This window comes from Marmota monax, unplaced genomic scaffold (assembly GCF_021218885.2).
Source record: "Marmota monax isolate L192 unplaced genomic scaffold, Marmota_monax_Labrador192_F-V1.1 WCK01_AAM20220418_F8-fsc00558, whole genome shotgun sequence".
Lineage (NCBI taxonomy): Eukaryota > Metazoa > Chordata > Mammalia > Rodentia > Sciuridae > Marmota > Marmota monax.
Window position 1 is genome coordinate 79,301 of NW_026693025.1, and position 26,413 is coordinate 105,713.

Genomic DNA, 26,413 nt, shown 5'->3' on the forward strand with positions numbered 1-26,413 from the left:
CTGGCTTCATGCAACTGCTGATGAGATTTTTCCACTGTAGACTTCTCTGGATTCTCTAGAATTTTTTCTAGATGGAATCACATGTGCACTCTCTGTGCTTAGGAGATGCCCAGGGCTTGCTGGCTACATTCAATCCATCCAAACAAAGGGATGCTGCTTACCTTAATTTGAGATGCCCATGACATCTCCTGATGAAAGAGACTCTATGCCCCTCATCCCCCATTGCTGAACCACCTCTATAGAGGAAAAAAAATGGACAAAAAAGCCAGTCTTTTTCTTGTAAAGAAATCCCTGCCCAAATTGCATTCAGCAAAGTTCAAATCTACCTTTTTAGACAAGCACTATCAAAATGGTGCCCCTTATCAAGACTATGCTGGCAACCAAAGCCCAAGGTTATGATTTTGGTGCAAACCTTCTCATGTGCTTATCTATGAGATGACTTCATTTAAGCACTTTATCCATTCACAGAGAAGACATAAAATGTACCACCAGCACTTACAGGTTTTTATAGGAGTCATACGCTTCACATGCCTGGAAGGACAGAGTGTCTACCTGATGAGCCCAGAAGCACATGGTGTTGCCAGAATCCTGCACAGTTGTAACCAGGCACAGGGCTTCTGGGGAGTATCTCTGGAGCATAGGTGCCATGTGCCACATGCACTGGTGTTGGGACCATGAGCTTAAGTCTTCATGGTGGGTTTATAAATCATTCATATAAAATACAAATATTTTGCAGGATTAGCATGGTCTCAGAAAGTAAAGGAATACTGAATGATAGAATTATGTGTATTTTTCAAACTTGTTTTGAAACTACTTTTAGTGGGGAGGTATTAGGGATTGAACCCAGGAGTGCTCAGCCACATCCCCACACATCTTTTTTTAATTTTTTTTTATTCTGAGACAAGGTCTTCTAAGTTGCTAAGGCTACCTTTGAACTTGTGATGCTCCTGCCTCAGTTTCCCAAGCCACTGGGTTTACAGATGTGTACCACCACAATGAAAAATATTTTTTTAAAGAAGATAAAGTTTTACAAAAAGAATGGTGTAAATGTGTAAATGGAGTGAACTGTAAACTTGTAAAAATCAGAAGCTGAGAATTTTTATCTCTGAGATTTAAGGAAAAGGAGAAAAGTAGCCTCCAATCACCTACTACAATTCATAGAAAAGTCCATGTTGAACACCTGGAAGAGGCAAGACTTATTTTCTGTGCCAAAAGATGTCTGGACACCCATTCTCACATAGTGAAGATTTTGAGGCAGTCCGGGAAACCAGCACCCAACCAGGGTCAGAGAGGAAAGCCTGGTGCTTGGGCAGGCCTTGGTGGCCCAGTTAGTCACCAGAATCCACCCTTTGATTGACTCTTTCCTTTCTAGCATGGCAATTGCTGGTTGAAAACTGGCTACAATTCTGGTGAGGGATGGCCTGAGAAGTAGCCCCCCGGGGGTGAAATTACAGGGATTCTTACTGTAATGTACTTGCATTCCTCCTGCCATCACTTGAGATACAGCCCCCAAACCACCTGCTCCAGGAAGTCACTACTGCCTGTCAGCCATGACTCTCCTGTCCCCATATCAGTTTGCACACAGCTTTAAAGGAGCATTTCTAAATTGTGAGGCTAAGGGTCAGGCCTTAATCACCTGTGCAACTCTAGCACCTGGCAGCACAATATGTGTTTATAAAGTAACAAAAATAATGGAGATTTAAGTTCCTGTAAGGTTTGAGCCAATGGCTTCTCAGGCCAAATCTCCCAAAGTTCAGTTATCTGTGTGGCATTGTTACAGTCTCTGCCATGTCTTTTCTTCATAAACAACTTTTATTTCCCACCGGGAAAGACAGCCCAGTGGAGCTTTGAATGCTTTCAAATGAGAGCAGGAGGAACTCTGCTGGTGACCCATACCCTCAGTCCCTCCATCTCTCCAAAAATCCAGGTAGGAAGTCACTTGCTGTAGGTTCATAATTTTCACAGACACGACCTGTTCCTGTCCCTCCAGGTCTCAGTTTGGGAATGACCAGTAATAGCTCAGTTCTGCCCATGCAGCTCAGCCCCCAATAAAATGCATTCATGAGGAATGGGCTCCTTGCACTAAATACATCATTTCCTGAGGTACATTTAAAACAATCTGATAGCTACTTGTTTTAAATCCCACCAAGTCTCATGTTATGTACCAGAAGGGCACACATGCCATGCTTGAGGAAACTCTGAAGCAATATCTGTAGATTGATTTGAAGGCCAGAATTTGAATTTTAGACTGCTTAGCAGAGACTTCAAGTACTAGGAGTGGAAGACCACTGCTTAACCCATTGTCCTACCAGAAGGCAATGACCATGACCAAGGCTGTGCCCTCTGAGGAGCAGCAAGAAGCCCACACATGACAGGAGAGAGGCTCTAATTACAGACCATAATAAACAAACAAGCCAACAACAACAAAAGCATGGAGTATGGCTCAGTGAAGTGTATCACCCCAAATAGCAAGTTACAGAAAAAATGGGGGAAAGATAATTATCAACCTGTGCAGACTCACACAGGTGTCTCCTATGTTGGTCTAATTAGGTGAGAGAGGTCGGCACACAGGCTGCTTCCTCATTACAGATGATTGACACCAGGTTCACGGTAGCCAAGAACCACCCAAGCAGTATTTTCCCCACTGTGTTGTCTGTAGGCCAAGCTTTGCTCTCCCTTGCACTGCCAACTACTGCTCCCCTCCCCTCAAACAGCTCTGAACACATCCTTTTTCCATATGGTTCAAAGGGGGTGAGAAGGCATGAGAGTCTCAGGAGCATCTCTCACAGAGCCTCACTCCTGTGATCTGGCTATAAGCTCATGAGACCAAAGTTATGATTTGGGGGGCAAAACTTGCCCCCAAGCCAGGCATGACATTCCATAGTGCTCTTCCCTGTTTATGGCACACACTTCAGGGAGGAAAACTTTCCTTCTCCAGGGGTGGGTGCTCCTGGGAGATGTCCTATCACATCATGGGTTCCTGGCAAGATTAAAATCATGCCTCATGATCACTTGACCAGACATTTGCTTAGTAATTTAGACACACTGTCATTTCACAGAATGATGTGGGACATGGGGCAGCAAATTTTCAAATGCCAATAATAAATACAGCAAATAAATATCACAATGTCAACCAGAGCTAAATGGTATGGAAGACAATAAGGACATGGCATAGAGAGAGACTGGGTGGGACTAGGCAGAGATTTAGGAAAGTATGGACCATGAGGATGGCAAGGTCCTCTTCATAATGAATCCACTCAGCTTCATTGCCCTGTTTCTTGCTGGTCTGAACCATTTCTGGTTTCTTAATGGAGAAATAGAAGGGTATTCTTCAAGGGCCTTTTCCTACCTCTCACCCATCCCTCACCCTATTGCCAAAATCACCTTTATTTTCAGTTTACTTTCTAAAATTCTCACTTAATAAAATAACATCCTCTAGTGATGTCAGGATAGAAGCTGGAATGTCCTTCACAACCAAACTGCTGCCTGCCTCCCAGGCTGTCTGTGATCTTATGCCCTACTGTTCTGCATATCTGCCTTTGCCAGCTTCTCCTGCCAGGAGGACCTGGGTGTTCTTGGACTACCTGGCGAACTGTTCAGTCACAATCAAGAACAAAGTTCACAACAGAGGGCTCACATCTCCTGTGCTAAGCTTGCTTTTCTTCCACACATGAATTCTGAGGGAAGCCATTGGTAACTTAGAATATCACCTGCATTTCCGGATTTCCCAGACCCAACAGTTAGGTCTGGAAACACACTTGAATTTTTAACTTCTAAAGCAGAAATCTTTGCAGAGGGGCTCTTGTCTTATTCATCTACCTAGTAACTCTAGCCTGTTCCTATGTCCTAAGATTCTTCTTGCCAGATAAATATGTAACCCAGGCATGCCCAATCGACTCCCTGAGCATGCACACACTACTTGCCCCCGATCGCCACCCCAGCCAAGATTCCTCCACCAGCCCCAGCACAAAGCTGAGGAGTTGGATTGTTCTCAACTGTCCAGGAGACTTCCTCAAAAGTTTTTGAACAGGAGGGTAAAAGATTATTCTCTTCTCTTTTTACAATGATACATAGATGTGACTTGAGACTAAAACAGCTGTGATCCTGAAAGTTGGTGAAAGTTGAAAAAAGTTGGTGCATGGTTACAGGAACAGAAAGTATAGTGAACAGATCCATTCTCTGGCTGCTGCCATAACCAAGACCCCATGCCTCCCACTGTCTGCTATGTTACCATCACACCCCTCTACTGGGGGAACTCAGTAGTTGGATCTTGCCACTCAGAGCCACAGTCCTGATTAACACATCTTTGCCTCAGCCTCCAGAGATACAGAGCTCAGCTTCTTCACTGGGGACAGTGACCAGGCCAACCCCACCACACACCCAGGCCACCCCACAACCCACCTAGCTTACCAAGGCAAAGTGCACATCTCAAAAGAAGCATTTTTTGTGGGATTCTCCTATATTGTTTTGTTTCTATTCTTATAGATGTTCCAGTTCCATTTTTAAGGACTCTTCTCAAGCTCCATACCCATCTGCCCTGACTCAAATAAGACTCCATAAAGAATTCATTCTTAGGCAGGCTGCAGGTATGCACCTGTTGGTTTGCCCTAGAAGGGCCTCCTTCGGCCAGGATGCCATGGCTGTGTTGTGCTGTGCCATTAGCCACCTCTGCTGTTTGATGGGCCTGGGCCAGGAACTGTTGTGGATTGGGGATGGTCATCAATTTCTTAATGATCCACATTTTGAATTTCAGGGATCAGGTGTCACCTCCAATTTCATCCTCATGGTCTCCTCAAGAGCAGTGGCTTTCCTGATGCCACATAGCTGTGCAGGCTGCACGCTCTCCCCACCTTCAAGAGACCAGTGGCCTGGGCTTCACACAGGACTGCAGTCTGTTTACTCAGTGCTGCTGACATCTCTCCAGACTGCAGTTTCCTTTTAGGGCTCTGATTCACCATAACACCCTTCATCAAAATGTCCTCCAGCAGAACTGTGCCCTCCTACACCCTGCACCCCAGACATCCCACTCCCAAATCAGAATCCTCCAGATTCACTAAATCTTCCTTAAATTCTACAGACCACATCTATGTTGGCAGCACATCATCAGTGAAGTGCAGATTCTGGAGTAACCTGAACCTGGGCTCCAGCTTCTTGTGCCTTCCTTCACACATGCATGGGCCTGGACAGTTTACCTCTAGGAATAGTAGTCTCTTCATCTCTGCAGTGGAGGTGAGAAATAGAAAGTCCAGCAGTCCATTATCAAAATGCAACCTTTAGTCTTAAATGCAAAATTACTGTAAATCAGCCAAAGAGGAAACCAAACAAGTGGTTACCAGCAGTTAACACCTGACTGAGGAAACAAGACAAACTTGACACACAGGAGGTGAGGGTAAAGGGCCCAGCCTGACCAACAGAGAAAAACCTCACACAGGACAGACCAATCCTAGAAAGGCCTTCCTGCCCAGGAAAACAAAAGGAGATGGAGAAACTCCAGTTATATCCCTTTAAATAACCAATAGGGGAGAATAAAATTTGGGTGACATTCAGGAAGACTGTGCACCCCATAGTTCTCAGGCACTGAGGATCTGGGGAGAGACCTTGCACCTCTAGAGGAAAAAATGCTGGTTTTAATAGTAGGGGGTGTGCCTGTGTCCTCTGAAACCCAGGCTTGCATGGTTGTCAGTAAAGCCTGGCTTTTTGTGATTCTTTGCAACTCTTAGTCCATTCTTTGGGTTAGGACAGGAGAACACATTTCTCACAGAGGTAAGATTCCTGTTATCCAAAGGGGTTACTGTGACTTCTACATGAAGTAGCAAGTTTTCAAAGTGTGCTTTTTGTCTCTGGTCACATGAACTCAGAACTCTACTGGCAAGAAGGTCATTATCAGATGGAATCCTTTGACCTTGCACCTCCAGAACCATGAGGCAAAATGAAACCTCTTCTCTTTATAAAGCTATCCAGTCTCAGGTCTTTCATTATTGTAAGTAGAAGAGGGCTGAGAGAACCAAGAGCACATGAGAGACAATATAATCAGAGAAGGATGAGAAGATTTTGTGTGTGGGAAAAAGGATCTCTCACTGCTGCGAGCCCGTTCCTCTTGACAATGAAATGCAAGTGACAAGCCCATGTCTGATGAACAGCAGACCATGCAATCCCCTCTGCCTGCTCCCCAAGGAAGCTCACACCCTTATTTTCTTCTGAGATAGAATTCGTATTTTACCAGCTGAACAGGCAGCGATCACTTCCAAGAGTCCATAACATTCTACTGAGAAACATCAACAAAGCACTAATAAATTGCTCCTGCTAATCTCCCTGTATTGGGGGAAAACATGTGAGAGTCTCTGAATCTCTCATCTATGCTCATCATGTCTCCTTCATGCCAGGACTTTAGCTACAAAATGTGTTCCAGTCTTTCATTCCTTTGATGTTCTTTAGTTCCTAACATGAGTGAATTTCTCTGTATACATTTGAGATATTTAAGAGAAAAAGAGGACACACCTTTATCTGCAGAAGGTAATAATCATAACCTCTCAAGATAGGTTCAAAATGACCAATGTGAATCTAAGAGTAGGGAGAGAACAGCCCACACAAAAGATCAGCAGCTAGACCAGGCCCAGGGCACATTCAGTGTGAAGTCAAGGAGCACCAAAGAAAGCAGCCTGAGAGCCTTGCTCAGAGGCAAGACCCTGCACTGTGCTTGCTTCATTTGGGGATAACTGACTTCCCCATGTGTTGGCATCCCTGTAAGATGTGGATTCTACAGCCAGGCTATGTGAGGTTCAGACACTGTGAGCACAGTATTGCATGAACTCATGCATGTAAAATGCATGGGTGCCCAGTAGCTCCAAGGCTTTACAGAGTCCAAGTCTGAGGCTCACTTAAAATGTTCAATATCTGACGCAAGTAGAAAGGTGAAAATTAAAACTACACTGAGATTCATCTCACTCCAGTCAAAATGGCAATGATCAAGTACAGAAGTAATAAATGTTGGCAAGGATGTGGGGAAAAGTTACACTCATACACTGCTGGTGGAACTGCAAACTGGTGGAACCACTCTGGAAATCAGTATGGAGATTCCTTGTAAAATTTCGAATGGAACCCTCATTTGACCTAGCTATTCCACTCATTGGTCTATGTCTAAAGGGCTTAAAATCAGCATATTACAGTGATGCAACCATATCAATTTTTACAGCAGCTCAATTCACAATAGCTAAGCTATGGAACCAACCTTGGTATTCATCAATGGATAAATGGATAAAGAAAATGTGGTACATATACATAATGTACTATTACTTAGCCATAAAAAAGAATGAAATTATGGCATATGCTAGCAAATGGATAGAAGTGGAGACTACCATGCTAAGTGAAATAAACCAATCTTAAAAAAACAAAGGTTGAAAATTTTCTCTGATATGTAGAAGGTAAACCACAATAAAGGGCAAAGAGGGTAAAAGTCAGGGGATTAGAAAGAGGAGAATGGAGGTAAGGGAGGGGGCACAGGAAAAGGAAAGACAGTGGAATGGATATAACATAATTTTTCTGAGTTCATATATGAACATAACACAGTGAACCCCACCACCTTGCACAAGAATGGGGTCCTAACTAGAATAAGATACACTCCATGCTTGTATAATTATGCAAAATGGATTCTGCTGTTATGTTTAATTTAAAAGAATTCTTTTCAAAGAGCAGCCTTCCTAGGATCCCCCTAAAGCAAAGCCTGTGTAGATTTAGACCACATCCCCTGACTGCACAGCCCCACCTCTTCCACAGCAGTGCTGTCCTCTTCTGGCTCCAGTGATCATCCAGAGGCTGCACTAGGCATCTATTCATAGAGCACATGCTTGGTGCCAGGCTCAGTGACCAGGTGCACTGAGCAGACAGATGAACAATGCCCTGCCCAGTTGGAGGGCTGAGGGAGGAGCTTCACAGCCTGTCCACCAGGCCCTTTCAGAAGGGGGAATCACAGCAGCATTGCACATGGGAGAGAGCTGAGCAGGGAGCACTGTGTCTCAGGAGAGGGCCACACCAAACTCCTGCTGCATGTTCCCTTTGGCACATTCACAGTGCCATTCACACACTCCTCCAGCAGTGCTTGCTCCCCAGGTGACAGGGGAGGAGCTGGAACAGGGTGTGACAGCTGGATATGTCTGCTGCCCTCCGGAGCTCAGGAGCTCATCAGCTCACCAAAGAACCTGCTCACAGAGCTTTTCCTTCTCAGTGTTGTTAAATAACCAAAGACAGTTCTGGTGCAACTTCCCCACCCTTCTATGGAATTAGGGGACAAACAAGCAAAAATTTAACTTAAAATTGAAATTTAAACATGATCCAAAAAGAGGTGGCCTACAGTGCTGTCATCTCCCACTTTGTGAAGAAAAACAATTTCAAAATACTTCAAAACTCTTTTTCTCTATAACCCCACATAGAACAAAGGACAAAAACCATGCAGTCATCTCAACAGACACACAAACAAACCGACAAGCAGGAATGGAAGGGAAATTCCTCAAACTCAATGAAAGTCACTTGAAGAGCAACAGAACAGCTAGAGTTAAACATACTGGAGCAAGGTAAATGTCCTCTCCCCAGGGCCAAGCACAGGGAGGACATTCATGACACTTGGTCAAGGCTTTGTGAGCAATTCATTACAGGCAAACCTCACAGGGTGATTATGCACGACAATGAAGGCCTTCCAGGCAAGAAAGGCAGAATAAAACTCTGTTTTTATAGAGAACAAGGATGCCAGGATATTCAACATGGAAAGAATGGTCTTCAATAAATGATGCTGAGACTCCTGGAAAATCCATGCTAAACAGATGACTGTAAACCTTTACCTCCCATAGAGGAACATTAACTCAGAAAAATCATGTCACAGACCTAAATGTACCAGCTGAACTAAAAAATAAAATAAAATAAAAAGTATTTGAGAAAAATCTTGTGAATATGTACTAGGCAATTACTTCTTAGGTTCTACAGGAAAAAAGCTTAACTCATAAAAGAAAAAAAATTATATATTATATCTCATCAAGAGAAAATTTTATGCACTTCAAAAGATGAAAGTGCATGAAAGGTCAAAATCTGGGATAAAGTCTCCCAAATCATATGAGATAAGCTCAATCACAACTATTTTTAAAAATTTATGAGGCAAAAAATTTGAGCAGCGCTTTACCAAATATCACTACGTGTCAAAAAGTGCTTGGAAGTAAGCTTGATAGCACTAATTATTTCAGAAATGCAAAATAAAACCAATATGGCACACCTCTCTGGACCCATCAGAATGGCTACAATCAACAGGACTATGAAACCAAGTGCTGACAAAACTGTGGAGGCAATGGGATTCTCAGACACCCAGGGCAGGGATGTAAATGTCACACCTACTTCAGGAAACAATTTAGCAGTTTCCTAAGGAGATCAACATGAATTTAAGTGTAATCCTAAAGAAATGACAGCTTGAAATGTCAGACAAAAGTTTGCATGAACGCTCCCAGCAGCATTATCCCAATCAGGAACAACCTGAATGTCCAGCCACAGGGGGACAAACTGATATATTCACATGGTGGAACATGACTCAGCAGTAAAAGAAGAATCATTGAGACACATACCAGCAAGGATAAATCTCAAGTTAATCATGATGAAGGGAAAAAAAGAGAGAGAGAGATGGGGGGGGGGTGAAGATAGAGATACTTTATTGTTTCATTTATATGAAACTCCAGAAAATAAAAATTAATCTTCAGGCTCAAAGAGCATATAAGTCATTACCTGAGACAAATGGAGAGGGGCAAAAGAGAAGGGATCATAAAGAAGCATGAAGAAAAAAATCAAAGATTAAAGATACGTTCACTGCCTCAATTTTGATGGTGATTTTGCACCCACAAAACCAACAAAATATACCAAAATATCCACTTAAATATGTGCAGTTCATTGAGTGTCAGTTGTGCTGCATTAAAGCTGATAGATAGAAAAATGGCAGAGGGAGGCAGCAGCCTCATCACATGGCCTGTGTGCCTGGATCCATGCCTCCCTGTGTCACAGTTGTGTGATCCAGTTAATTTATGAAGTTTGCTTAGCTCCTCTGAGTTTATTTCTGGAGGCTCAGGGAAGCTGAAACACCCTTCCCACCACCAAAGCTGCATGGCAGGAGTTTAAATTGTGAACCAGAACCAAAGCACAATGGAGGGCTCCCTTTCCTCCTACTGATCACAGAATAAATATGTCCTCAAAAGACACAGGACACTAGGGATTGTACCTGTCCAGGCCTTAAGTCTGCAGCACAATCACAGCCCCACATCTCCAGCAAAACCCCAACCCTGTAGCAAGCAGGGCCTTGCCAGAGAAGAGCAGATGAGCGTCCCCCAGAAGGGGAGAGAGGAACCATGGGCATGCATCCTGGGCAAGTGAAGGCAGAGGTGTGTAGGTTCATGCAGGATTTCTCCAAGATCTCCCTGAATTCTTCAGAAACAATTCTAATTAGAGATGCCAAAGACAGAGGTGAAAAAAATGATCTGATTAATATTGAAATCACAGTGAAGCTGACAGAAACAGAAGGTTGAGAAGGCAGCAGTGCCCATCCCTGGCCAACAGGAAATATGTGACAGGTCTCCAATTAGAATGGAGCAATAAAAGTCCAACATAATGAAGGACAAAATTAGGCAATAACTTCCATAATGAAGGACAAAATTAGGCAATAACTTCCAAACTGCCTGACAACTTCTTCTGAACTGCATGGCTCCTGGCAGTGTGTGAAGGGAAGAAATTCATGCCCAGAAATAGAATAACTGAGGATTTAAGAGGAATTTTAGTGAAGCATTGCTAAATGACAAAGAATAACATTTGATCTTTTTTGGAATTTTTCTCTGTTCTTCCAAGTAGAATTAGCATTAGTTGAGGGCCATTGGATGGGCTTTCTCTTATCTGTAACATCAACAAAAAAAACCCATACCAAAGAAGGAGTACAGCTTAGCTCTGCCTGAGCCCAAGACCTGTCACCCTGACCAGTACCACTCACACCTGAAGAGTGAAGTGCCTGGCTCAGCCATTTCTTCTCTGTAAGGGCCCCATTGAGAACACACCATCATCCAGCCAATACTGTCTTTAAGGACAGTCTCTGGGAGAAACTCCTTGCAGCACTCAAAGGGATACAATGATCCAAGGAGTGAGGCTGCTCTTCCAGGTGCTGCCTGGACCCTCTAGGCTTTCTCTGGTGGCCAGCAGCCCACAGGCTACTGAGTGGCAGACTTTGTTTCTTCTGATGTCCACTGCCTTACCTGACCCCTCACAGACCACCTGTGGAAACAAGATCCTTCCTGGGTAGGTAAGGCTTTCACATGTTAATATTCTTTCATTGGCCCTTTAACATCTCATTATTATGAGTCCAGCTGATACCTGAAGACCAGAAACATAGTGATAGCAGCCATAGATTGGAGGCACCATTTTAAGGTCTGCTTGTGCTTATATTGATTTCTCTGAGAGCATGAAAGAGTTCATCCCCTGCTAAGGAACTTGACTGGCCTCAGTGGCTCTGGAAGCCACAACTCATTGACACAATACAATTGCAAATGCAATAAAACACAACCTTGTTTGGAAAAGTGGGTTTGCAGATATAAACCTTAAGGATCTCAAGAAGAAATCATCCTGAATCAGGATGAATCCAAATTCAATGACAAGGGAAACAGAGATTAAAGGGAATTGGTCATAATCCAAGGAATGTCCAGAGCCACCAGAAGCCACACAAGGCAAGAAAGGACCCTATCTAGAGTTACTGGAGGAAGCAAGGCTTTCAGACTTTTGACCTACAGGAGAATAAATTTCTATTGTTTAAGTCACCATATTTATAATAACTTGTGACACCAGCCCTAGGAAAGCAACATGTGTAGCAAAGGAATGTCAGAAATACCTTTAAGAACCTTGACAGGGGCAGTTTTGGGGCAGGTCTTCCTGAGGGGAGGAGGAGAGCTATAGCCAAAGAGGATGTGGTGGTGGGATCAGAGGCCATGGAGAGAGGTGAAGGCACCACACTGCTAACTTTGAGATGAAGGAGAGACATGATCTGGGAAGGTAGCCTACTTCTGAAGCTGGAAAAGGCAGTAAACAGGTGTCCCCTGGGCTTCGAGGAGGAGGTGGCTCTCCAAGCCTCTCCCAGGCTTCCCACTTCCAGAACCACAGGCAACCACCAAGTTCATGGTGATCTGCTACAGCAACCACAGGGACTAACATACATGCCCTCCAGGCATGTATGATCCAGAGAAAGCCATCATCTAGTGACTCCCTGAAGGTCACTGCCACCTCCCCCACACAATGCAGTACATGACTTTAGAGTGACACTCATTATTCACAGGTCTGAAGGCCCTGGAAGGGACTGCAATCTCCACATCCACTTGAGCTCTCCACTTGAGAGACTCCACTTGAGCTCCAGGGAGTGCCATCACCCTTCTACATGCTGTTTACTTGTGTGCAAACTCCAGGCCCTGATATTGCCTAGCATAAAGGCCCATGTGAAAATGAAGAGGTTCAACAGTACTAATGTCCTTATTATGATAGTACTTGGCCCTTAGTAAATGTTCAACAAATAATATCTCTTAATACTCATGTGCTGTTGAAAACTGCTAAGGGGACATGTCACACACGTTCCATCATGGTAGCTTTTGTGGTTCTATATGCACTGCACCCCAGAAGCAGATGATCAAGACCTGTTGCAGAATGGAATATCCCCAGGAGGGCAGAAGAAGGTGAACCACAGGCCAGGCACACGTCTCCACCCATCACCAAGTCCTATGGCTTTAGAGCCCCCTCCACCTCTTTTTGAAGGTTTCCAGTAACAGGAAATTTGGTGGAGATGCCCCACAAAGATGAGAAAACCACTCATGCATGGTATCTTCTCTCACCTCCAGGAATCTCTAGTGTTCACTCATTTGTAATTTTAAACAACATTTACTTGTTCCAGACTGTGCTCAGGGCTGGGAAGAGCATAGACACAGCCATAGATATGTGGCCATTACAACCAAGTAGAGGTTAAGATTTGTAGACGTGAATGTGGACATGTATATGGATATAGATACAAATATGCACATCTATCAATGCAACATTGACATACGACAGGTCAAACACTTAATAACTCTCTTTAGATATACATTCTCACTTAATCATTTCCCAAATTCCACATTAGACTTTATCACACAGAGATATAACAAACAGCAATTTAATTAGACATGCTCAGAATACCTAGATTGCCACCAGATGAAACTTCCACCAGAAGACACAGAGAAGAAAAAGAGGGTGCTACCTAATGCAGCTTAGCTCAGCTCCCCTCAGCATTTCCTTTAAACTAACCCTTGCCCTTTCCCTGTGGCTTAAAGCAAGAAAAAAAAAAAACTTTTTTAATCAACTGGTTTTTGAACTTCCAAAACCCAAGTCTCCTCTAAAGGACTTTCCAAAACTATTTTGATTGCTGTTCATTCTTCCTTGCACAATGACATTAGAAGAAATCTCTATAGAAGGTAACTTTTTACTATATCATTATCATCCCCATTTGTAGATAAGGATCTGAGTTCACATGAGTTATGGAATTTGCCCAAGGTCTAGTGGTAAGGGAAGTGAAGTTAGGATCTGGACACCATCGTCTGTCTGAAAGCTTAAACAAAGAACTCACTATCTCTGCAGCCCTTTTTTTATATTGAACTAAAAATGGTTCTTTTTAACTTCCACTTTAGGAATGCAAAAATCACAAATCTCCCTCTTCCACATGATGGTCCTTGAAAGACATAACAGTGCTGTCACCACCTCACCCCTGGGCCTCTTCTTCTCATCACAAGACTAAATACTCACATTTTCTGTAGTCTTTTCTCTTCTGATTTGATTTCAGGAACCCTTGACCACCCAGACGTTGCTTGGCAGAACACAATCCAGTTTTCTCCTCTTAGGGGCTATAAAGATATAGAAATCTCCATCAGGAAGATAGAATGAGACCACACTACAAGAAAAACTCACTTTCATCTAAAATCTAAGATCAGAAAGCCAGCCTCACAAGTATGATGTGAAGTGACAAATGTCCCTCTACCTCCTTGGGGTAGATGAGGGAGTAGTGGAGACTGTGGTGAACTGGGGGGTGCAGGCCTTACACAAAGGGTAACCTTTACTCAACTCCAGGTGAAGCCTACATAATCCCAGGGCCCAGGACCACATGATCTTGTGATTTTGCATTAGAAGTTCAAATTTGTCAATTTTTACATGACTGTAACATATTAAAAAATAAAATCCAGCCATCCATGTACATGTACACAATGCATGTACACACGTGTGCATGCGCACACACACACAACACTCTCTCTCTTAAGCGGCAACACTTACTATTTTTTCTTTATTTTTATCTTCAGAGTAATTGTTGACTTAAAACTTGGCATTTATGCTCTCCAATCTTGCCTAATCAGGGTCAATTTCCAGGTTTTTAAAATATTTATGCCTTCAGATTCTGTTTTTCAAAAGTCATAAAACCCCAGGTCTAAGAAGCTAATTTGTGCATTGCCACAATTGGCATCTTGCTGAATTCGCAATTTCTTGATATCACAATCCCAGACCCAGGCCACTGAACTTACAGTGCATGAAGATCTTTGATGACCCAGCAAACTCCTCCTTGGAGCCCTGTGGTGTTTCCTATGCTGTGAAGGCACAAGTAAGCAAGAGCCCCAGAGATGGAGGGGGTTCTCCTAAGGGTGCTAATGACTATTCAATGTCTGGTGCTGTCCCTGGTATGAAGCTGAGGCCAGCACAGGGATCTGTGGACATCTCCATCCATCTTGGAGTCATGGCAGAATTTACTATGAACCTTAAGAGTTTAGCCACAGCCTGTGCATCACAGCTGTTTAATTAAGTCTGGCCCACTGACATAGACAGCAAGGACAGTTGCAGGACCTGTCTGACTATAGGACTGAGCTTGATGATCTGTGGGCTCCATTTCATTCCTGGATGAGTGGACAATCATTTGCTAAAGAACTCTGCTTTTTCATGAGGCTGCAACAGTTAATAGGAAAAATCCATTTGCTTCCAAAACTATATCTATCAGGATGGGCCAAGGATATTTTTAGCAGGATCCATGAACTTATATTTGAATTGGCCTCCCACAAATAGAGCTCTCCGGACAGAAGAACAAGGATCCAGTGTGGGGCTACAGAGGAGGCTCTCAGGAGGGGACTGAAGGCTTAGGAAACTGACCTAGAGGGATTCACTTACCTGGACCCAGGATGGCATAAGCATAAAGAGCCATCTCTGCCCCTGCTTTCTGGAAGTCAGGGGAAGGTAAGGACTGTGGATGGCCAAAGGCAGTGAGGAGCAGTACATGGTCAATGTTTTATCCATGCACATGATCTCATGCAAGTAATTGGTCTCCCTGAGCTGAGAAAGAAAGACCTGGGCTTGTTCCATAACCAGGTGCCCAAGGAATGGCTGTGTGTACAGGTCTTAAGCTAGTCCAGACTTCTTCTCAGAGAGAATTAGTGTTCCAAGCCCAGGAAACAACCAATACCAAAGGTGAGTTTTCTATGGGCTCATTGTTTTTTACTAGATCTCACAAATACACCATTTCTTCCTTACTAAACTGTCTGTAGACCAAGACACAGCAGCCTGCAGGTCACACTGTGTAGAAATAAAATCTTCCCAGACCCTTTCTATGTGGGGAACTCATGAAGGCCTTACTGTTGGCCATGAAGTTCTTTAGACTGAATTGTTTCCCTAACTGTCTGAACGAGAGCTGGGAGAAGGTGAGGAAGGGAAGGGCTGGGTATTGTTGCCTTCTGAAACATGGATAGTGAACCTAAAGCCTCTCTCGGCACTTGAAGGAGGAAGGATCATCCTCAAGACTGAAGTCCCTTCTCCCTCAGGTGTCTGCTGCAAAATAAAGCAGCAACCAATGTACTAAGAAAAAATGTGAAGAAACACCAAATTTAGTAGTTCAAGGAGAACTTTGTAAAGACCATGGAAAACTGGAAACATAGACTTCTTCCTGGCAGAATTTGCAGTCAGAAATGTAGCTAATTAGAATGAAACACACAGTAAAAATGTTCCTTAGACAGACACCCCATCTGAGCTATCTTCCTCGGGTTATATTCAAATTAAGGTAGGTAGCACAGGATGAGCTATTTGAAATTTTAATAGTTACATATTATAATGTTACTAACAAAAACTTAGTACATCCAGCTCATGAGATTTATTATCCTATAATGAGACTAAATCTGTTTTTAAGTTTGAAACAGGGAGGCATTTATTAATACTGCACTCTAACCAGTAGCTGAGCCAACCAGCCACTCCAAGAAAGCATGGCAGTTAAAGAAAATATATTAAGTAAATAATATTATTGGGCACAGCAATTTGGTAACACTTGAGTTGGTATGGGGATTGTTGATGTTAAGAAAACATTATCCCATGAAGAAAGAGAGGGAAGAGAAGAAAATGGAGATAGAAAGAATTGAGAATGAGCACAAATTTGCCCTTGGGACTTTGGCTCAGCAGAGGGTACAGCTCGGACCCCTGCAGCTGCCATATGACCCAGGTGTCTCTGATTCAGCCATTTACTGCTTAGTGAGGTCATTTTTACCCACAGCCCCAGGAGCATGGGTGCTCACCAGATCTGGAGGCTAGGCACAGTGAGCCATGAAAGCCATGTGCACTTGGGAGACAGGCAGATGAAGACTCACACCTTCACAACATCCTCATCAGCCAACCTGCATTCCACAGATTCCCACATGTCCACCACAGAAATATCCTCTTGAACTCCCCCGATTTTGACAGGAACTGAGAAGGATTTTCCAGTGAGAATGGCTGTGCTCAAAACGTCTGTGTCCTAAAGGAGTGAAGAGGTGCAGGTGAGTGAGCTTGGAACCTGGTGAGCTGGGTGAGGCTGGTCAGGGATGCAACTGCATGAGGCAGGAGTCCAGCCAGACTCTCTCTTGGTGCCCAGCCTATCCAGAGAGCACCAAACTACTCCCTGACCTCCACCTCCTCCCACATGCTGCTCCAGCTGCATTGGTCTCAGGCCTGACATAAGATTCTATCCAGCATTCTCCAGGACTTGGCTTGAGGTTCCTTTGGGCAGTGACTGCCTGTTCTTCTGGTCTAACAAAGGGAGCACCGACTTATTTTTTTTTGTTTCAAAAGAAGAAAACTAAGAGCACAAAAACAAAGAAGAACTAGTCACATCATAAAACTCTGCTCAGCTGAGCTGAGCGCCGTGGCCCCTCCCTCACCTCTCAGCCCCCAGAGATTCTCCTCCAAACCCTGGTGACACATGGGGGTTCATAGATTCTATCATTATCATTCATCTTCATCTGTCAACTTCCTACTGTCACCTCTACCAAATCCTCTGCTCTCCCAACATCTCTAACCTGGACAGCTGCGAGGGCCTTGGGGTTCTCCCTATATCTCTCTTCATAGTGGTCAAGATCTCCAGCACAGACTCTCTCTCTCCTAGATCAAAACTCCTGGAAAGTGCCCTACTCTTCTTAAGATAGTCCCACTCACTGAGGAAGGCCACCTGGGCCTTGCCCACCTCCCCATCATTCTCCTGTCCCCTTCTCTCTATCCCCTGGACAGTTCAGCCTTCTCACACTCAGGGGACTTCTGCCCTACATTACCTCTCATACCTGGTCTGCAAATAGGAATAAACATACTCCTACTCCATAGGGAGCTTACTGATGTTTAACAGGCCATCTGTACATGTCTCAGGCCAGAAGGTGCACCATGAGAATAGCCCTCCATGCATCAGCCATTACAGATGGAGCTTAGAATGTTTGCTCAGTGAATGAGTTAAAGAGCCACTGCAAGGCTCATGCAGGCACCACAGGGGAGAAGCTACTTCAACACAATGCTGGAGAAGAAGGAAAAGCAGAGAAGTCAGCAACAGATGCAAAACTCAGCTCAGCAGTGGAAGTCCACAGCACAGGCGTTCAGCCCTCCAGTAGGCCGACACCCATTGCTCCTCTCCTCAGTCCCCACCTCAGCCCAGGCACTAGGTGGGTCCCACACTCTATGTCCTCAGTTGGCCCCCCACTTTTCATTCCAAAATAGGAGAAAGACAAGAGAAGGAGCTAGCCTTGAATGACAGCAGCAACAGTCACTGAGACAGCTACTAGGAGACAGGTGATGTTCTAAATGGCTGGCATGCAATTAATCATCCATTCTGTTTCCTCAGTGACCATCCCAATATACTATGAGCTTTATTACCTTTTTATACAAGAATTGCTTTGCAGTGATATTAATCCTGCAAAAACTAGATACTTTTTAAGATAAAATATCAAATTTGTAAGGAACATGTGAGAAAGTTGGTGGCCCAACCCAACAAGGTGGTAAGCCAACCTTCTTCTTTTGATATATTTATTTTCCTGGTGGGATTTGAGTTGTGTGTGTGTGTGTGTGTGTGTGTAGGGGATTGAACCTGGGGGCATTTAACCACTGAGTCACATCCCCAGCCCTTTCTTTTACTTTTTATTTTGTGATAGAGAGTTTCACTACATTGCCTAGAGTCTCACTAATTTGCTAAAGCTGGCTTTGAACCTGTGATCCTCCTTTCTCCAGACTCCTGAGTCACAGGAATTTCAGGTGTGCAACACCATGCCCAGCATGGGATAGGATCTTGAGGAGATAGTTTCAAAATAATGTTAATGAATTTAGGCTCTCTAAAATCCCAAAGTAGAACCCTATGTACCCTCAGGACACTGAGAGAGCAATTACCATATTCAATATTACATCGAAAGAGTGAGCTGCTCAGAGAAACTGCTGAACATCCACAATCATCCCCAGAACAAGTATTTTCTGCTCCTGTCTGTGGAAGCTCCAGGTCTGATGACTAGATAGCAACTCACACTCCTCTGTGGAAGGCACTTCCATCACATGAAGGTGACACTAATGGCAAAGTCAGAGTAAGGCCATCAGAAATCTCTCTTCTCCATAAAAGTCACAAGGAAACTGGCAAACACTGTCAAAATCAATTTTTCCTGGGCTCTGAAGATGCACCATACACTTGTATGATTGGGATAGCATTTATACAAGAAATAGAGGAACAGATTCTAGTAAAAAAATGGAGACATTTGTGACATTTTAACTTGACCTAGGCCACTCCCCCTCCTCTCCAGCTCCACAATGGCTTTGAAATATGATACCACCTTCCCAGTAAAAACCAGCACTGTGGGCAGTACAGGAAAGAAAACCCCACTGGAGACTTTTTGCACCCTCATTCCCAAACCATCCATGGTACAGAACTTGTCTGTGGGTTTCCTGGTGGATACCACTTGCAAGGCTGTATGTGACCTGGCTCTGGGCTCATCTTTTCTATAGAGATGTTTGTCAAAAGCAGCTATAGGTGATTGTTTACCTATGTAGCTCTCTGAGGCAGTGGAGAGCATGTTCATCAAAAAGCTTAAAGGGAAAAGATGAATAAGGAATTGAACACAGGGTTTGGAAGACTATGACATGTTCCTGGGGATGCATATGAGTATGGCCATGCTCATCCATAGAAATGTGCACATGCCCAGAGTGTGCCCACACCCAGGAGGGACCAGCAGGTGCTGAGCTCCACCCCCAGCTGACTCTGTCTCTGTGAATGCAAGAAATTGAAGTGAAGGCAAGTGCCAGGTGCCTGAGTAAATCCCATGGGCTGCCAGCAAGCTGACCTATCAAATGGAATGCTACTGAGTCATCGGACTGAACTGATATATTCTACAATATGGGTTGACCTTAAAACTTTATATTTAGTGAAAGAAGCCCAGACATGCATCTTATGATTCTATGTATATGAAATTTCCAGAATAGGCAGGAAGTGGACTAGTGGCTGTGAATGGAGAGGAGGATGAGGGTTGATGGGGAGTCACTATGCAGGTATGGTATTGTGTTGCAGGAATGATGTCAATGTTTTAGAATTAGCACTGATGATTGCACAACCTTATACATACACTAAAATCCACTGCATATTCTGAATACTGATGCAATGTCTTTTCTGTAAACATGCTCATGCCTTGCCCCAGGGTTGGTTTTGAATGCAGGGCTATTACCAAGTGGGTGTGGCCACTATGACAGTCCTGTCAATGGGAAAGGACCTGGCAGGATGGGGAACTTGGTGAGAACAAGCACAGGTGGCCTTCTGAGCAGCGCAGGCTCTAAAGGGCTTAGGTGGCTCCACACACAGAAGAATCCTCAGACCTGGGGCCCAGAAGCCCTGAGTGCTCTGCACAGTCCCTCTTTCCCCCTTCTTGTCACTCAGATGGTCAGGGTCTCTCAACAGCATCTCTGTTAGCTTTCAGTCTCAAGGGGCCAATGAAACCTGGAGAGGACTCAGAGGTAGGAAGGGGTGAGGATGCACTGGCCATAGGCACCTACTTTCAGAAGGGAAGGTGGCAGCTATGACTCCCATCCTGGGAACCCAAAGCCCCATTGGATCATGAGAACAGCCCACAGAGCACATGAAGGGAACTGAGAAAGCCAGAGCCCACACTCCATGCCCTGGAGCCACGGACCTGCACAGTAACAGCTCCACCAAATCCCCAGTTCCACTATCAACAACAATAAGAACAAGAGCTCCTATATTAGAAAGCCTCTGCTATGTGCTAGGCATTGGGATTAGTGCTTCATGTGGCACCCAATATAATTCTTGTAGTACATTAACGAGGTTGGTTCTATATTTATTTATAAAGAAGAAAAGAGCAACAAGGAGTCTCTGATGGAGGCCCTGTGCTGCTCAACAATTCCACACAGGCTGCCTCAAGGAGAGCCATGCCCACCCAGGCCTCCTGCTCAAGTGTACTCATCGGATCATTGTGTCCATTACAGAAGGTGGAAACCTTCTGAACATCCACCCAACAGGGCATGGCTCAGCGGGCATAGTACATGCACACAGTATACAATAGTACACAGCAGAGAACCTGATGGACTGGATTCGTATATTAAGAGTTAAGAATCAACTTCCATTGTTTTGAAACATTAGAATCTAGTAGTTGCAAGTAACTTTGGGCATGTTATTTTGGCTATACACTCTCAGAGCAAAGACAAAAATAACTGTGAACACATATTGAATTCTGTCAGGGTTGTTCTCCACAGCAGGGAAGGTCAGAAGTTCCAATGTTCCTTTAGTATCTAGGAATGAGAAAACAATGTGATGGATAATGAACACCAGGGTTCTCTCTGCTGGGAGAACGAGTTTCAAAATGGAGAGGATAAAGAGTCAGGGTGAACTCCCATTTCATAACCCACTTGAATCAAAGTGTTAAATATGATATATCAAGAACTATGTAATGTTTTGAACAACCAACAATAAAAAATTAAAAAAAAAACTACAAAAAAAAAAAAAAAGAGTCAGGGTGAGCTCTACAAACAGGACCTGGCATGAGTAGCCAGCCGGAGCTCTGAGTGGGAGGTCCATGTGTGCATATGTGGAGTGTGGCCATGTGTGTGTGTGCATAGATGAGGTTTTCCCTCAGTTCTCTCCAGGGGAAGGGCACAGACCCAAAGGATGACACCCCTTTGGCATTCAGCACACTTAGAGCCCAGACTGCATTTCTGAACACCACTCTCCAGAAAAGAAACCAGAAGCTTGGAGAAATGGCCAATTCACAGACTGAGGTGAGGACTGTGCATAATCACCAGTTAAAAACACCCAGAAACTGGGCTAGGGATGTGGCTCAAGTGGTAGCACGCTCGCCTGGCATGCATGTGGCCCTGGTTCGATCCTCAGCTCCACAAACAAACAAAGATGTTGTGTCCACCGAAAACTAATATATATATATATATATATATATATATATATATATATATATATATATATATATACACACACACACACACACACACACACACACACACACTAAAAAATTCTCTCTCTTAAAAAAAAAAAAACCCAGAAACTAATAGCGTGCTAAAGAAAATGTCAAATGGACATGGGAGAGTGGTGAAGGTGTCAGTGGAGAGTTGGGACAGTTCAGCATCATGGCAAATGATCCTGGCAGGTGACACGAATCTGAGTCCACACCAACATAAGAACACAACTGGAACAAAAGCTGTGTCTTAGGATCAAACTCCATCCAGTAAATGTGAAAAGAACCATAGAAGGAGACCACCACCTTCCACAAGCACCATTTATTACCACAGCTGTTTCAGGCAGAATCATTCATGCATTTGACAAGTGATTAAAAGTGCAAGAAAAAAGATATCTGCATAGTGGCAAAGGACCTCTGTGCATGAGATGTGTTCATTTCAAAGAGGAGAAACAGAAGCTGTGTTGTGTGGATACTGCACACATCAGCCACTCCAGCCCATCAGTGACATCACTAGTGACAGGTAAACAGACCCTGTGCTCTGCAGAGGAGGAGAAGTGAGGCTGATAAGGAACAAGGGTCAGGCCATCCCGGACTGTGGCACTACACAGAGTGCATCCTAGTTTAAGGACAGAGACCCAGGAAACCCTTCCAGATCAAGGAGCACAGATGCAGTGCACCATCCTGGACTTTGGTTGGTTGGGTGGGTGGTTGGGTGGTTGGTTGGTTGGTTGCTACAGTGAACATTAGTGGGACAAGAAATAAGAATAAAGCCCAGGGATGAGAAAATTCTTTGTGTTGATGTTCATTTCCAAATTTTATGGTTCTGGGGAAATTTACAGCAAAGTACTTACAAAGTATCTCATATGTGTAATTACTCTTGAACACTTTATTAAAATAATATTATGTGTTTATATTGAGAGAGAGATAATTAATATATAGGAAATTGTAATGAATGCATTTGGGAAATGCATTTATTCAGACTCACATATACAATAAAAAAAGAAAGAAAGAAAGAAAGAAAGAAAGAAAGAAAAAGAAAGAAAGAAAGAAGGAAGGAAGGAAGGAAGGAAGGAAGGAATAAAATACAACTGATGGGACTGGGGATATAGATCAGTTGGTAGAGTGCTTGCCTTGCATGCACAGGACCCTGAGTTCCAACCCCAGCAACACCAAAAAAAAAAAAAAAAGGAATTAATTAAAGATTAACTGATAAACAAATGTGTAAGAATACAGAATACAGTATATAAGTACCTAAAAAAATAATGAATAATGGAAATTAGTTTCTCTTAAACCCTTAGATAAGTGATAGGCACTGGCCAAGTAATTTACATGCATTTTCTGTCCATAATAATGCATATTTGTAACACACAGAATGATACATATCAATACCTGATAAAGCACCAAAACCCACTCCTGGGACCTTCTAAGTGCCTGATATATTTTAACAGGTCTTATTAACATTTTACTGCTTCCTCAAACATTGCTTTTGAAGGGTTACCATTTGTATCTACATTTTACCAATGATGAACTAAAGCTAAAAATCACTCAGTGATTTGGCCAGAATCACACTTTTGCTAAGCGGCAGAGACAGGACAGGAAGGCAGGCAATCAGCCACAGAAGCCACCACCCAGCTGCCCTACAAGTTGGCTCAGCACCTTGCCTATGCAATGAACCTTGCCAAGCCACTCCTTTGCCTAACTCAAAAGAAAACTTGAAGGATCAAAGGTAGATTTATAGAGACTTTAAATTTTAAATCATCTACAAAGATGCCAAATGCATGTGAACCTTAATTTTCAGTAGGCACAGTCATGTGTCCCCAGGGACCCATAAAATGGCCTTATGTGGCTTCTGTATGCTCTCCCCAGTTCCTCACTCGGCCTGTGGTTCTGGACCACATTCCTGAGATCTAGACAACTGCATGCCCAGGTCTCTGACCCAAGAACACTGGCCTTTAAGCAGGAATCTAATCTGACCACATTCTAGTGGCAGACACTAAACTGCTCATTTTGACAGCTGCAAACTGAATAAGAACTTCACCCAGAGTAAATGAAAGATGCCGGCTTCAATTTAAATAAGGGATTTCAGTCCCACTGTTATGCATTATGTAACGCTGAAACCAGTCCTTTTCCCCTACCCAACATATCCAAGGTATATTTTTAGAATCAGATAATTTATTATCCACAATGCAGTAAATGATTTCAAGATTCAGCTCTTTATGAGTTCTTGAATAACACAAAAGGTATTCCAAATAGGCCAGTGTGCAGAGGGTCAGGAGGAGCTCTTACATGCTGTCCTAGGCCCCAGCCAGCAGCTGTGGAGGGAAGGCCAAGCTGTAGGGCCCCCCAGCTCCCTCACCAGAGTCCAAAGTGGGTGTTTTCACTCCAGTAGCTAAGAGTAGAGGCCGTGAGTTTCCCTAGATGGTGTGAGAAGAGGTCACTAGCAGGGCAGCTGCTAGTCTATCACAAATACTCAGTCCCTGCTGCCTCTGTACTGGCAGGGGTGTGAAAGGGGTGGGCCCTGTACCCTTTAAAGCCACAATTCTAAATTACAGCAGCAGAAACCATGTTTTGTCTTCCCTCTGCCTCCCACACTGCCCAAGGTAAAACAAGATGCCAAATGTTGAATGTAGGTAAAGCTGCCCAACATGATATGGGGACAATCGATTGGAAACCCCCGTCCACTTCACCCCCATTACCTTGGGAATGGTGACAAGGTGCTAAGTCACCACTTTATACAAAACAGACATGTCCCCAACAGTCACCATCAATTGGTCCAGATATGACCAATGAACCTCTTTCTTTAAAACATGTAGAAAGGGAATGAAGAGAATTCAGCCTCTGCCTGACTCCTTTCCAGAAAGAAAGACATTAACTAAAAGGCAGTTGCTGGGCATTTGCTGCCAGCAGATCTGAAAAGGTGTGAGCCAAAGATTTGATGAAACACTGACAGGGAGCAGGCTTCCTACAGAGCTGCAAGGCAGGTAGACCCTTGCAGCCTTTGGATTCCAGGATTCCAGGACACGTCATGTCCTTGTCAAGAATTCACCTGAAGAGCACCTTCCATGGATCCTATCTGGTTTCTGCTGCTCATCAGAGTCATCTTACCCCAAGGGATCAACTATGCCAGTGTCCTTTGATCCCTGAGTCCTGGGGGAAGACAGGAGCTGCACCCCAAGGCTCCAAGGTTTCAAAATAATGCCAAAGATATGGCATCCTCAGTTTCTCAAATGCTTCACTTTGCCAGCTGGAGATGGACACAGGATCCTATACCCTTCCCTGGAGGACCCCACAACTGTGGTAGGTCAACATGGAGAGTCCTTCATTTACAGTCAGGAGATGTGTCTGCTGCCTCAGACTTCCTACGTGACCCCCCCGAGCAAGCAATCATCTCTTCTGTAAAGTGGAAAGTAACATCCAACCTGGGCCAAAGGGTAAGATCAGAGGCTCCCACAGGCATGGCTAGCAAAGCTGGACAGAAACAAGGAGGGTTACACTGCACTAAGAGAGAACCACAAGGCCACAGAGACAGGGCAAAGGAGCCACAGATGTGCAGGATGCATGGAGCACCTGCTCTGCCCTGCTCCCAGCCTGCTTCCTCCTCCCTTCCATGTTAGTGAGTCCTGCCCATTCCACACCCCAGCTGCAACACTGAACAGCAGCCACCTGTGTGTTCTCTACTTGCCCTCTATTAGCACACCTCTACCTATGGCATAAACAGCATAACCTGTTGAATATTTCTCTCTTGTCTGAAAAAAATCTCATCCAGTTTGAGATGAATCAAAATGTAAAACAACTTCCAGTTGCCACACAGCTAGCAAGCAAATGACATCTGTTCAATTTAAACCTAAAATGTGGCCTGAGGGTACCAGCTCTCCTGAAACCCAGGCTTGCAGTGATAACTTTGTTTAAATATGAATAAACCCCCTGTATAGTTTCTCTGAAATGGCTGGGGCCTTGGTGACTGTAGGGAGCAGTGGGAGACCTGGAACAAGGCCCAACTGATTGTCAACACTTAAGTCAGACCCCTGGGTGGATGGATGGATGGATGACTGGGTGGATGGGTGGATGGATGGATGGTTAAATGAGTGAATGGTTGGATGAGTGAATGGATCCATGAATGTATCAATGGATGGATAGATAGATGGGTGAATGGATGGAAGGAAGAATGGACGAATGAATGGGTGGGTGGATGAATAGTTTGGAAAGGAAAGAGAGAGGAGGTGAGAAAGGTGGAAGAGTAGAGCAAGAAGAAGATGAGGAGGAAGAGATGGTGAGAAGGTAAGAGGAAAGGGAGACAAAGTACAAGGAGGTATGGTCCTAAAGAGAGAGAGAGAGAGAAAGAGAAATAGAGAAACAAAGAGACAGATATACAGAGAAAAAGCAGTGGAGTGTGATTAAATGAGAAAGGACAAAGGGACCTGTACAAACTGGAGGGGGCAAATCCAGAGAGCTAGCAGAACCACCAGAGAAGGCAGACCCAATGTGTTTGCATGCAGAAAGACAGAAAGAGGCATCAAGGAAGAGCCAAGAAAGAGACTCAGACCTTGCAAGCCAGAAGCCTTCTGATCTAGACAAGCCAAGAGGCTGGTGTACCCAGTGGTGCCCAGATGTCCCAGGTCAGCTTGTTG

General features: G+C 44.1%; 1 pseudogene; it reads right to left on the reverse strand.

Annotated features, from left to right (window-relative positions):
* Positions 1-26,413, reverse strand: part of LOC124098716 (cTAGE family member 2-like) — a 69,134-nt pseudogene that overhangs the window by 14,817 nt on the left and 27,904 nt on the right.